Here is a 12,449-nt window from a genome sequence, read left to right on the forward strand (position 1 = left end):
GCAGTCCCTCCCAGAGCAGCCAGCCTGAGCCACCTCCCTCTCTTTCTCTGCTGGCAGCAACTTCTCCATTAAATAGCTGGCTAGTGGTTAGCTATATATCTGTGAATATGAACAGCTATAGTACTATGCCCTGTTGTCTTTAGATTTATACAGGATTTTAAAAAATGAAAACAATACAGTGTATAATTAATGAAGTAAATGTCGTTATCTTTTTAACCCCTCCATCATTCACTTCTTAACCACTCAAAACATAAGTTAGATGAACCAGGGCTAAAGTTGCTGCCATATATTTATTCTTCCACTCTCTTGTTTCAATATATTGCTCCAGCAGGGAATATCAACAAACAGCAGCCTACATACGGGACAGATGCTCTTTGAAGGTTAAATGTTGTGCTTTTGAATAAAAATGAGCAAACACAGTCTTGTTTCTTACAGTGCAGCCATTAAAAATAGAAATGGAAAACAACACAAAACCTGTTTCTATTCTCCTGCTTTCACTGCTGGCCAGCACTCTCATGATTGAGGCAAGGCTTTGTTTAATTAATTTCAGCCTTGATGGAATGACTAGGGCTTATGCTTTTGGCACCGGGCTGACACACCGGCCCTTTAAGCCTCAAACTCATTGCCATAATGTGCTCTGAAGAAAACCCTGCAGAGAGAGGACGAAGCAGCAGGTCTTCGATCTTATCACTGCCATGACCACTCCCTCATGATTGAGACCCAGTAAGGTAACATCTGCGCTGCGGACGTTAGGGGTTTTTACAGTATGTTTTGTGTGTATAATTGATTGATATGTAGAGTCCTAATTGATCTATCTTCACCAAGACAGACAGACACAGGGCTTGACTCTCTCTTACCATTGTCATCATTTCATTTCAAGTGAAGTATTTATTCAGTTGTGCCAAAAAATATTTAGCAATTTTTAATGTTCTGTCTAAGCATTTATTCATTACAGCAAATTACACCGTAAAATATTTTGTCATTAGAGGTTGACTTTATATGGCTGTAAATAATCAGAGCATAAAACAAATTAAGATTTAAATGAAGTATTCTTAAAACGGTGATGATTTTCCCTTTTGATCTTGAAATGTATAATAATAGGATGACTTAGATTTACAACTCAAAATGCATTAGACACTAAACAACAGGAACAAAAATTTAGAATAATTAACTTCCTACATGGAGAACAAATCAGAGTGAGATGGTTTACAGTGTGCTGGCATAAATGCTGTTTTTTGTTAGTTTGTTTTATGTGTTTTTTTGTTTGTTTGTTTTTTGGATATAAAGCAGAAAAAAATGTCGGGCCATCAGCTTTCACTGAAAGAATTTACAGCATGCTTTGCTCAAAATATGAATAGCCACTGAGTGCCACTGACCCACTGGAAGACTGCATTGAACCAAATATCAACCTAACACATAAGGTCCTCATCTGAAATAAAGAAGTGAAAGAAGATGGACAGTTGTGGATGGCAGTAATGAGGAAAAACACTATAAATATGCATTCCATTACATTTGAACAAATTTAATTCCGGGCAAATAATTTGAGATGAGCCGCTGCTAAAACGATGGTCTTAATGGACAGGTGTCCACTTAAAATCTCTGGCAAAGCTAAGACTAATGGATTGCTTTATATGCAGCACATTTAGAGAATGGAAAAGGGATTGGAAGAGCTTAAGCGACTGAAGCACCCTGCATGCACTAATTCCTGCATAAATATGCTGCTGTAGTCAGATGTAACCTTTTTCTAGCTCTGTATTTCAGAACAATGAAAATTAACCCGTTGTGACTTAGTTTCTTTGGATCACATCTTGTAATGGGCAATGTTAAAATTTAAATATTGTGTTTTAGCATGACTGGAAATATCATTAATACATACAGTTTTGTTGAATTTGTTCAGTTCATATTTATTTTAGCTAAAACAGTTGCTCCTGATGGTTTTTAAAAAGGTTAAGTTATGGCTGTCCAAAGGTAGAGCAGCAGAGCGTGCAATTTTATCTCCTTTAACCAAACCTTTCAACACTGTTCTGACCTTCTACTTTTACATCTTTCTGTATGAATTCTGAAATAAAATTGTTCTTGCAACATTTTGATAAGTCCCCATAAAAGTGATATTCATCAGCACATACCGAGTCAAACTATTTTTACTAAAGGAAATCACATTAAAAAAACAAACAAAATGGAAAAGGTTATTTGAATTGAACTGTATCAAAATATGTTTTTAATGTGTCTTGCTCATGACTGAACAGATATTAGAGAAAACTTTAATTATATGGTATCATAAAATGTATGAAATAGTGAGAACCTTGTCAGGTATATGTTGTTTTTTTTAATCTGGTAAATCCAGTTCTACCTCAGAATAACGTGTTGTGTGGGAAAAGGGAACTTATATTATGGTCACTTTCTTTTTTACCTAGTGAGAGCTGACAGAAATGACATTCTTGAAAAAGAAAAAGACAGCACAGTATCTACACAGTATGCTTTACAGCTCTGTGTATGTTTGCAGTTGGGAGCATACATCATGTTGTCTAAGGGAAGGCAGATGCAGGAACAAAGCTATATTTCTACTCCTTATCTAAGAAAAACAAAACCCACAGAATGGAGAGAAGCATAACACAACACACACTTTATGAGCTTCTTAAATTGTGTCCCACTTCCATGATATAACTTAATAAACAAGGCAGGGAGGTAAAAACATTCCCATGACTGTTATAAGGCATGTCTCAGTTATGTTGCCATAGTTAACATAGGTACACAAAACCATCACAATGCACATGCACTAAGCATAAAATAATAATACTAATAATAATACTTTATAACACTATTTTAAAGAGGCTATCTCACAGTGTCATCTGGTGGCCATGTCATCTAACTACAAATATCATCTATTCTATGAATAATTTCTAAAAAGTGAGTACAAGAAAAGGCATAATCTACTCATTTCACATCTGCTCTGATGCTTTTAAAAAAAATAAAATAGGTGTCTGGTCATGATTGACTCCCTCTTTATAATCTTCATGGCTTTATCGGCACAGTGACCCTGACCCAGACACATGACTACAGTATAACAGACATGGAAAACAATCAACTTCAGCCGCCCAATATAAACTTGTGTGCTCAAATTTTTGATTGTGAAGTTATAAACCTTATCTAAGAGCAAACATCTTTAGCAAAAGAAATTAATTGCAGTGATTCTATTACAACCTTTTGCAGTGTGCAAGGTTGCAGTAACAAAAAAAGAGAAGAAAAACAGATTGAAACTCTTGTCCTGCTTCTCCAGAGGGCGTCGGTGCTGTCCAGACTCCCTCAATCTTGGAAAATTCTAGAATTGTACCCCCCAAAGAAATCATGAAGAAAACCCTTGTATTTAGACAATATCAACATGAAAAAGTAAACTAAACAAAGAACGAAAAAAATCTGCCATTAATCTAAGAAAAAAAAGAATTATTTTTAGGTTCCCCTCACCATTGTTAGAACAATGGTTCAGTCCAAAGTGTAGCAGGAGCAACAGCAGCGCTAAACGGCGCAGGTGAGCGAGGAGCTACCCCTCCAGTAAGTAAATACCTAAAGTAAAAGACATGTAACACATTTTATTTACTTTCACTACTCAAAAGGAAGAAACACATTAACAATAAAAATCAGACCAGTTCAAAAAGCAGTTCATTATTTCATTACTTTGGCTGAATCATGACAAACTGCCTCACTTTGCCTTGGAAATCAAAAGCAGCAAAACTGGCTACATCACTTTGATAGGCTTAAACTTTTTTTTGTCAAAGGTAGCAAATATCTCAATTATATTTAGCTCTTTAACTCTTATGTTGATGAGAAGAGTTTGAAACGGAGGGGCTAAGCACTACAGCTAGCCGACAGCTCGGTGTGTGTGAGCTGAGAGCAGAGAGAGAGCAGATAGAAAAACAGAAAGAGGTGCTTTTATTTATTACCATCTTGAATATGCAGCTTCTCAAAGCATCCTATGCACACAAAAAAATCTGGATATTTTTCTATAAAAATCCTGGTGCTTGGAGCATTAAGTTTAAAAAAGGCTAAAAATAAAGCAACTTAAGTTATAATCTAAATAACACATAACTTGTATTAAGAGCTACAACATTAAATCAATATTTATAAGGAATTTTATCCTCATAATATCAATATATATTAACTATGTTGATAGTTAATCAATATCCTCATTTTGATTAACTTACTAGTAGCTTTTAATGAATTGTTTAGTTATTCATTAAGACTTGTTTTAATTTAGAGCCTTAAATTTTTGTAAAGGTGTAGCAGAGATTAGATAAGTGACACTGAACCAAACATTTAAGTTTTAGTTTGACTTCTATGGGTCTCAGTTTGTTTACTGAGAAAAACACATTTGAGCACTTACTAGTCATTTTTACTCTTGCAGCTTAAACACATTAAGCACTTTTTAAGCCATGTCTTAATTTACATTTCACTGCAACTTTGCTAACCCCTGCAAAATTACTCTTTAAAAAGTTCCCTGTTTATTGTTGCCCCCAATAATGAAATGGGATTTCCTCCCTTGTACCTCACAGCAAACTCCGAACAGTATTATAGTTTAGCTGTGTACCGCAGACATGCTGTCTGTTATCAGACAGCTGCTCATACAGAGGACCAAACCGAGGAAGAGGACAGAGTTGGCCACCACCTTCATTTTCATTAATGAAACAATGAATGAGACATCCCTCTGGTTGGACTGTGTGATCTGGTAAGGAGTTCTTTAGCTCTGTACCCGGTCCAGTAACAGCTGTGTAGGGTAAAGTCTTCTGTCTGGTATCAGATCAGTGGTTTCACATTCAGTAAAGGCAGTAGTAACAACAGCTCCATTAGCATTTGATAAAGCTTCCAGCGCTGTCAAATGCTATGGTGTTCCTCCCAGTGTTTTTCACTAACTTCCTTCAGAAATTGTGTTCAGCTCTCTCCCACTACTCTTTTTTTTCATGTGGTTAGAAATCCAGACTCACTTCGTTTTTGTAAAATTTCTTTTCAGATTACAGCCAGCAGTGACAGTGTGGCGTTATCTAAAATTATACCAGTCAAATGCAGTATGATAAACAACAACTCAAGTAAAGTTAGCCTTCCTGTGTTTACTCTTTAGTTTCCAGTACAGAACAGACCCAACCCAGCAGGTGAAAAAACTGGCGAGCAAGACAAAATGAAACATCTGGGTTTATGTCCAGAACGTTGATATTCTCCCATGCTGACGACTAGATGAAGCGAAATGTCAACATTGCTGTCCGAGTGCATTTTTGCATAAAAACCTTTGCTTTGAAGACATTATGTCATGTCTGTGTTCTTGACCCAGGCCTGTTCAAGGATCCCACTCCATCCTTTAGCCTCCAAAATTTCCTTCAGTTTCCTGCAGTTTCAGTTCTTCTTTTGGGTCGTTCATCTGCTTCCTGATCAGCATCGTCTTCCCTCTCAGACACTGCATGTCAGCAACCAAAATTAAACTCTGATCAACTTCACTTCATTCTCCTTTTTCTAACCTTTCACCTAGTATCTGCCTCCAACACAACATCAGTGATCTTTGATTGCACTTACACATTTTACATCATTTCAAGTTCATTGTCAGAATCACATCCATAACCTCCTTGGTTTCTCCAATTCAGCATCAAAACAACATTGATACAAGTATTTTGCAATGGGTCTTATTCAATTACTCATAGAGTTTTAACTTCATTCTTTAAAACTTTATGCAGGCTGGAAACTTACGGTACTTCTTTTTTCTTATTCTTTTTTTCAGGAAGCCTGCTGTTCCTTTTCCAGGACTTGACAGCACTTTCTCTCTCTGCCTATGATTATGACTTTGATTTCTTTTGATTAAATACAAAAAGAAATAGAATTAAAGCAAAGCTTCCATTAAACAAAATAGAAAAGCACAACCTCGTGGCTCTTATTGAAGTTTGATTCTACTGTTAGGTCTAGATGTTACTTTATATGATTAATTTTGTAGGTAATTTCATGTATCATTACTGCTAAATTAAAATGTCCAGCATGAGGAAATGGGATGATCTTGAGTTATCTCGACAGACCGTTAAATTTAAATAATTTGTAGAACAGCGCTTTATGAAGTTCGGTCTATTTACTTGTAGATTTTCCACATTCAAAATGACAGACGCTGTTTCGTACTGCAGCACTGGGTCGACCTGCTCAAGGAGGCATTTACGTATTCATGTCTATTGCTGTCACCAGTCAGTCTAAGCTCTTTGAGTATACTCATCTCCAGTGACGTGCGGTGAGGTTCATAGCTGGTGAGGCTCTGTCTTAATCAAAATCAGATTTACATATAGACCCCCTGCATGTTATTGTTTACATAAGGACATTTTGCGCATGCAGACAATGCTGAAGGGCAAAAAGACTATTTTTTGACATGCCACCATAGACGCACTGCCACTGTAGAATAATTCTGTTAACTCAATGAAACTTGGAATCGTAGGTATTATTAATTATTATTAAAGTACAACTCAAAACCACTTCTTTCTCTCCTCTGTACACACACTTTGTTTCAAGATTCAACATCAAAAAACCCTAAAATATTTCCCACACAAAGAACAGAACAGAATAGAATAGAATAGAATAGAATAGAATTCAACTTTATTGTCATTGCACTGTCATAAGTACAAGCAACATTCAGTCTGTTGCAGTAATATGGTTTTAGGCTTAATGTTTATTTTGCAATTATTAATAAGTGATTGCCTGATTACCTCCTGTGTATTTAGTCTCACCTGTGTCTCTGTGTCTTGGTCGGGTCCTCGTCTTGTTCCAGCGTGATTCTGTCTAACGTTTCGTTCTGTCCACCTGTTTACCAGTTGCTACCGGCGTTGAGCCCTGGCCTCTGCTCAGTCGTGCTGCCTGGGTTTATGTGGACTATTTTGGACTTATCTTCTTCATTAAACTGTCTTCATTCATCTTACCTCCTCACTACACCACTTCATGACAGAAGCAAACCTTTGAGCAGTTTTTCCAATTATGGAAAATCTGTTTATATATTAAATGTTTTTAACCATTTTATTGACAATGTACAGACAGGAGGAACATGCTCTCATAGAATGGCAGCCATCACAGTTAGCGAGAGATTCAACAATCAAAAGTGAGGCTCAGCTCGCTGCTGCCTCCCAGCTTTGCTTCCGAGCATTTGAATGGGAAATTGCGAAAATTGTGCAATTTTGAAGAAAGAATAATCAAAATTAGTTAAGCTAAATGAAAAATAAATACTTTATAGTAAAAACACAGGGTGAAAATAGCAATATAAATCATCACCCTGACCATACATCACTAGTCATCTCCTTTTACTCTTACATTAGCTATGCCCTAAAGAGGACTTTCCCCTGTGAGGTCATTTCCTTAACATTATGTCTCTGTGAGTGCGTGTGTGTGCATAGATTAAAACAAGAACTGTCAAATAAAAACAATGTAACACTTTATATGAATAAACAGCAGTCTGATTAAAATAACAAAAACTTAAGAAAGTAAAAACCTAAACATGCAAACACAATCTTACAGCATAACCAATAAGCTTATCTCTGTTCTCAGCTTATCATCTGCAAATCATACTACTGCCTGTAATAATAATATATCTTTTACTTACAGAAAATAATTTATCACTTAATTACTGAAAATGTTCTTTTTGTTTAAAATCATTTGAGTCAACAATCAATCTGTCACATACATGTTTTCTGAAACAGCCGTGTTTTTTTTTTCATGCAGGGAATTAATGCCACGTCAAAAGCAAACACACAAGCATCAATAGATTCCCACTGAGCACAAATAAAAGATATCAAGACACCAGCAGGGAAGTCGAATTTGTCATGACTACCTATGAGAACACACAAGTGCCCTCCTACACTTAGTAAGAATGATGTTATATGAAAATCAATACTATTGTATTCAGCTGGAGCAACAGATTTTCACAAGATTCACTGTGTTGTATTCTCATGAAGAAAGCCCCTTGACAAACCTGATTAGCAGCCATTTGAGAGGGCTGTTCCCAGAAGGACCTGCTGTCACTGTGACCCTGCTTAACCTCTTGATTTTCTGGGTTCAAGTCCAATTAACCTTTGGGATGAAGCCAGAGTGTCACCAGCAGTGCAGTCAATAGAACCTCAACAGTAATAATTTAATTTTCCGGTTCATCAAACAAGCCGCAGCCCCACCTCACCAATCTTCATCAAAAATGCAACCATTTATCATTGAAGACTCTGAGGAAAACAATTTTCCAAACAGGTTAGTGTCTCAGTTGCCATCTGTAGTGCACTGACTCATCTACTGCCTTAACTCTGTTGGAACAAGGCCAGGCAGTGCTTTGAGAACAGTCAGTGGCTCTTGTGTAGGCTGCATGTACCTTAACTCTCACACCAAAACAAGGAGATACTAAGATGACTGGAAATACAGTGACAACAGCATTGAAATGGGCAAAAACTGCACATAATCATGGAGGCTCATTTACTCAATACTTCTTTCTTAGTTACACAGTCACTCAGACATAAACAGTGCCTTCTGTTGTATATATGCACTTTGTATAATCTCAATTTCTCTGTAATCTTTTGTACCTGCTCAATCTGGTTCAGGTTGGAAAGGGAAAAGGGTAGAGAATATTCCAGTCGACACTTTTTTAGACAGTAGAAAGCAAGAGAACAACAGGGGAAAAGTCCACATGCACTGAGAGCACAGAAAGGCTTCCAGCAGACAATAGGATCGGAAGGCTTCTTGTGCAGGGAAAAGACCGACCACCAAATCACTCTGCAGCCCCAAATCCAAACATGGAGCATATTCTGTGACTGGCACATATTTGTGTCCATGAGAGGGAGAAGTTTTCTTTCCCAAAGACACGTTGAACATTGAATGGGTGGGAATATTGCAGTTGCTGATTTGTGTATTACTGTTGCATTCAATTGAACTAGTATCTTAGCATTGTATCTTTACATTTTTAACTGGAAGTTAATTTATCAATTTACAATACATTAAAGCAAAGAGGTGTTTAAAGTAAGTCCTGTTTCTACTTGTTGATATTTAAAGAATACCATAAAAAGAAACATGATTTTAAGAATCCAATCCCAATTTATGTGCTGAATTATAAACTTTTGATCTAATGAAAGGAATTGGGAATAACAATTCTGCAAACCTAAAATTCAACCAAATTTGGTGCCGTCAAATATTTTGTGAATCTGAGTTTGCATAAATGTTTGACTTATGTCATTATCATTAATGATTTAATATTATTTAATTCACATAAATTTTCCTTTGGGATTAATAAAGTATTCTTGAAATTGAATTAAATTAATTTTTAGTTTAAGCGGAATCAGAAATGTTAGGAAGTAGAACTTTGGAAGCAAAAATATACTTCAGTAGGTTTAACTTTGGCAATGAAAATTATTTTAATGGTGTATTACAATTATTAATAAAACTAGTAGTTTAGATTAAAAATGACTAAATTGGAGCACCATTTCTAGACAGAAAAAGTACATGTCATAGCCAAAGAGTTCAGTCTCAGCAGGCACGTGCAGAGGGGGGGGCTGGGGGTGCTTGAGCACCTGCCCTTTTTGCTCCTTGCCCTAAAGTGCCCTTTTGGTCCAATTTTTTTTTTTTTTTTAAGTTAATTTCCCAAGCCCTCCTCTGATATGTACTAAAATTATTATTTTTTGTTGTTGTTGTTTTTATTGAAAGAAAAACAATATAATAAGCCCTTCGGGTCACCTTGTTACCTTTGACCTTTTGTCCGTGACGCATGACGCAGCTGCCTCCCGCTCAGTCAGTGAGACTGCGCAGTAGCTTACTGCGGAGCTCAACGTGAAGGAGGAAGGAAGGAAAAGTAAGGAAAAACTGTTCTTATCTATCGATTCAGTATTTTAGCATACAGACATTAGGCTGTTGTTGTTGTCCTATTAGCTAGCTGTTAGCTAACGAGTTTGGTAGCAAAGCAAGATAACTAAAAAGCTTCTTCCCTGTATCGCTAATGATAGCGGTCATTCTTCATTATTGCTGATGGGGCCACATCAACGATCCAAAACCGATCATTTCTCTATAATGAATATATGTCCGATTATCTAATTTCCTTTGCTGCATAATGTATATTAATTGCATTTATTCTGGCATTAGGTTAATGTATCTTGAAGGGGAATAGAATTTACAAAACTGCTTGAATTATAATGATTTATTTTTTTTAAACAAAAAGTTTTATTTTATTTTTTTTAATTAAATAACAAAATGTTGTCTTGTTAACTTAAAAAGTTCTTTGCAAAACAAACTTTTATTTGCACACATCAGAATTCTTTTGTTGCAATTTTCGGCCCTGCCCACGACATCATGTGAGAAGCAAGCAAAACTTTGAATCACAAACAAAAACTTACAATAGCAAGAAAAGATTTATGACATGAGCAAATAAGTTTGTTCACAAATAATTTTTCTCACTTTGAGACATAAATCTCTGATTTTAATTTAAAAAAAAAATTTTTAAGCAAAACTTTTGTTTAAAAATTGTTTCAATTCAAAATGTATTGAACACAATTGTATTTTATTTAATTGAGGTTATTATTATATTTTTAACAGTGTAATTCTGTAAAGACAAAATATGTAAATCGGAGCTAAACCATCAGCTCTGATTTACATATTTTGCTAAATTGCGGGTTTGAATATTGCAATACTTTCCTATAACAAAATAGACCTGCAGAAAGAAATTACTAATAAAATATCTAACATATGCATAGTGTTATGCTCCATATAGAGTTTTTCCTTAGCTTATATTGTATGTCTCACAATTTTGTAATTTATCATTTTTATTAAGCTCTGAAAGCTGTGTGGTTTTGTTAATAGTCTTTCCTAGAATGCGGTTAGATGTGCCCTTTTTTTTTTTTTGAGCACCTGCCCTTTCAGTGGTCTCTGCACGGGCCTGAGTCTCAGTTATTGTTTATAATACCTACCTGATAAGGCCTATGTTTTAAAATAATAATAATAATTGAAGGCTTAAATTTGGCTACATGTGTATGGAATAAACACAACTTCTTTCAAATACACAAGAGGTTAACAAATGTAATTAACTTCCATCTGGTTCAGATTGAACCAAATTTATTCAACATTTAATGTCTGAATAAAATGTGTTAGCTTAATGTTAGTCTCGCTAAGCTAACACACACAACTAAAACTGAGAGAAATATCAAATGATGAAACTAAACTACCAGACCATCACAGGGCAACACAGAGACAAACAGCACAAAAATGCACATACACGGTCATGCCGTGGTGGCGTAGGGGATAGCGCCACCCATGTTTGGAGGCCTTGAGTCCTCGACGTGACCGTTGTGGGTTCGACTCCCGGACCTGACGATATTTGCTGCATGTCTTTCCCCCTTTCCTGTCAGCCTACTTTCATATAAGGGACACTAGAGTCCACAAAAGACCCCCTGGCGGGGTAATAAAAAGCACACACACCTAAGGAGACTTTGGTGAGATCAACCAACCATATCATTTATGTTTTTGGACTGTGGGAGAAAGCCAGAGTACCTGGAGAGAATGTTATTCTTTTGAGTAACAGAATAACATTCTGTAAAACAAGAAACAGTGTTTTACATCTTGCTGCGTCTGTTTTATAGTTTCTACAGTCACAGCTGATTTTTGTGCACCTCTCTCCCCATTTATATCTAAATATGCACCCTTAAACTTTGCATCTTGAGAGAGGGAATGAAAGAAAGATAGAAAGAAAAGAAGTATGTAATGATTTGGTTTTTGTGTATGTTATTTCACTTTATTGAGTCTCTGTGCTGTGGTGGCTGCCTCTGATTGTGCCCAGCTGTCCCTCGTTTCCCCTGATTATCCCCTGTGTATTTATACTTACTTGTGTCTATGTTTCCTGGCCGGATCCTTGTTGTGTCGTTGTCATCGCTGTCGTATGTTGTGCTTTTGTCCTCCCTGCCATTGTAAAGTCCGTGTTGAGTTATCTTTGGTTCCTGTTTTTTTGTGGACTCTTAGACATCATTAAACTCACTTTTGAAACTAACCTGGGTCTGACCGCATCCATCCTTAACACCCAACCACTCAATCACCCATTTCATGACCAAGAAAGAAAGCAAGAGAGAATGCAAACAGTGTAATCTCCATGGCTGCTGTAAGTAGAATTTCTAGAAAACTGTAAATGACAAAATAACCAATTGTTCACCAACCAATTGTTCAAGGTCAAAATTGCTGTTGCTGGAAATATTTTGAGCATAACCTTTATACCACCACTCAGTAAGGAGTTAAGAGTCATTTCTAAATGTGCATATTGCACATTTAGATTTATTTGTGTAGTGCTTCCAAACACAGTGATGCATGGCTTTTTATCTTTGTCATTAGGGACTGAAAGTTAAATCTTTAAGATTTGATTTCTATTGTTATTTGTTCAAGTTTTTTTTTTTTTTGGGTTTTCACAAAGAAACTATCACTAAAAATTATGTATGCTTAAG

This window comes from Xiphophorus maculatus, chromosome 11 (genome assembly GCF_002775205.1).
Source record: "Xiphophorus maculatus strain JP 163 A chromosome 11, X_maculatus-5.0-male, whole genome shotgun sequence".
Taxonomy (NCBI): domain Eukaryota; kingdom Metazoa; phylum Chordata; class Actinopteri; order Cyprinodontiformes; family Poeciliidae; genus Xiphophorus; species Xiphophorus maculatus.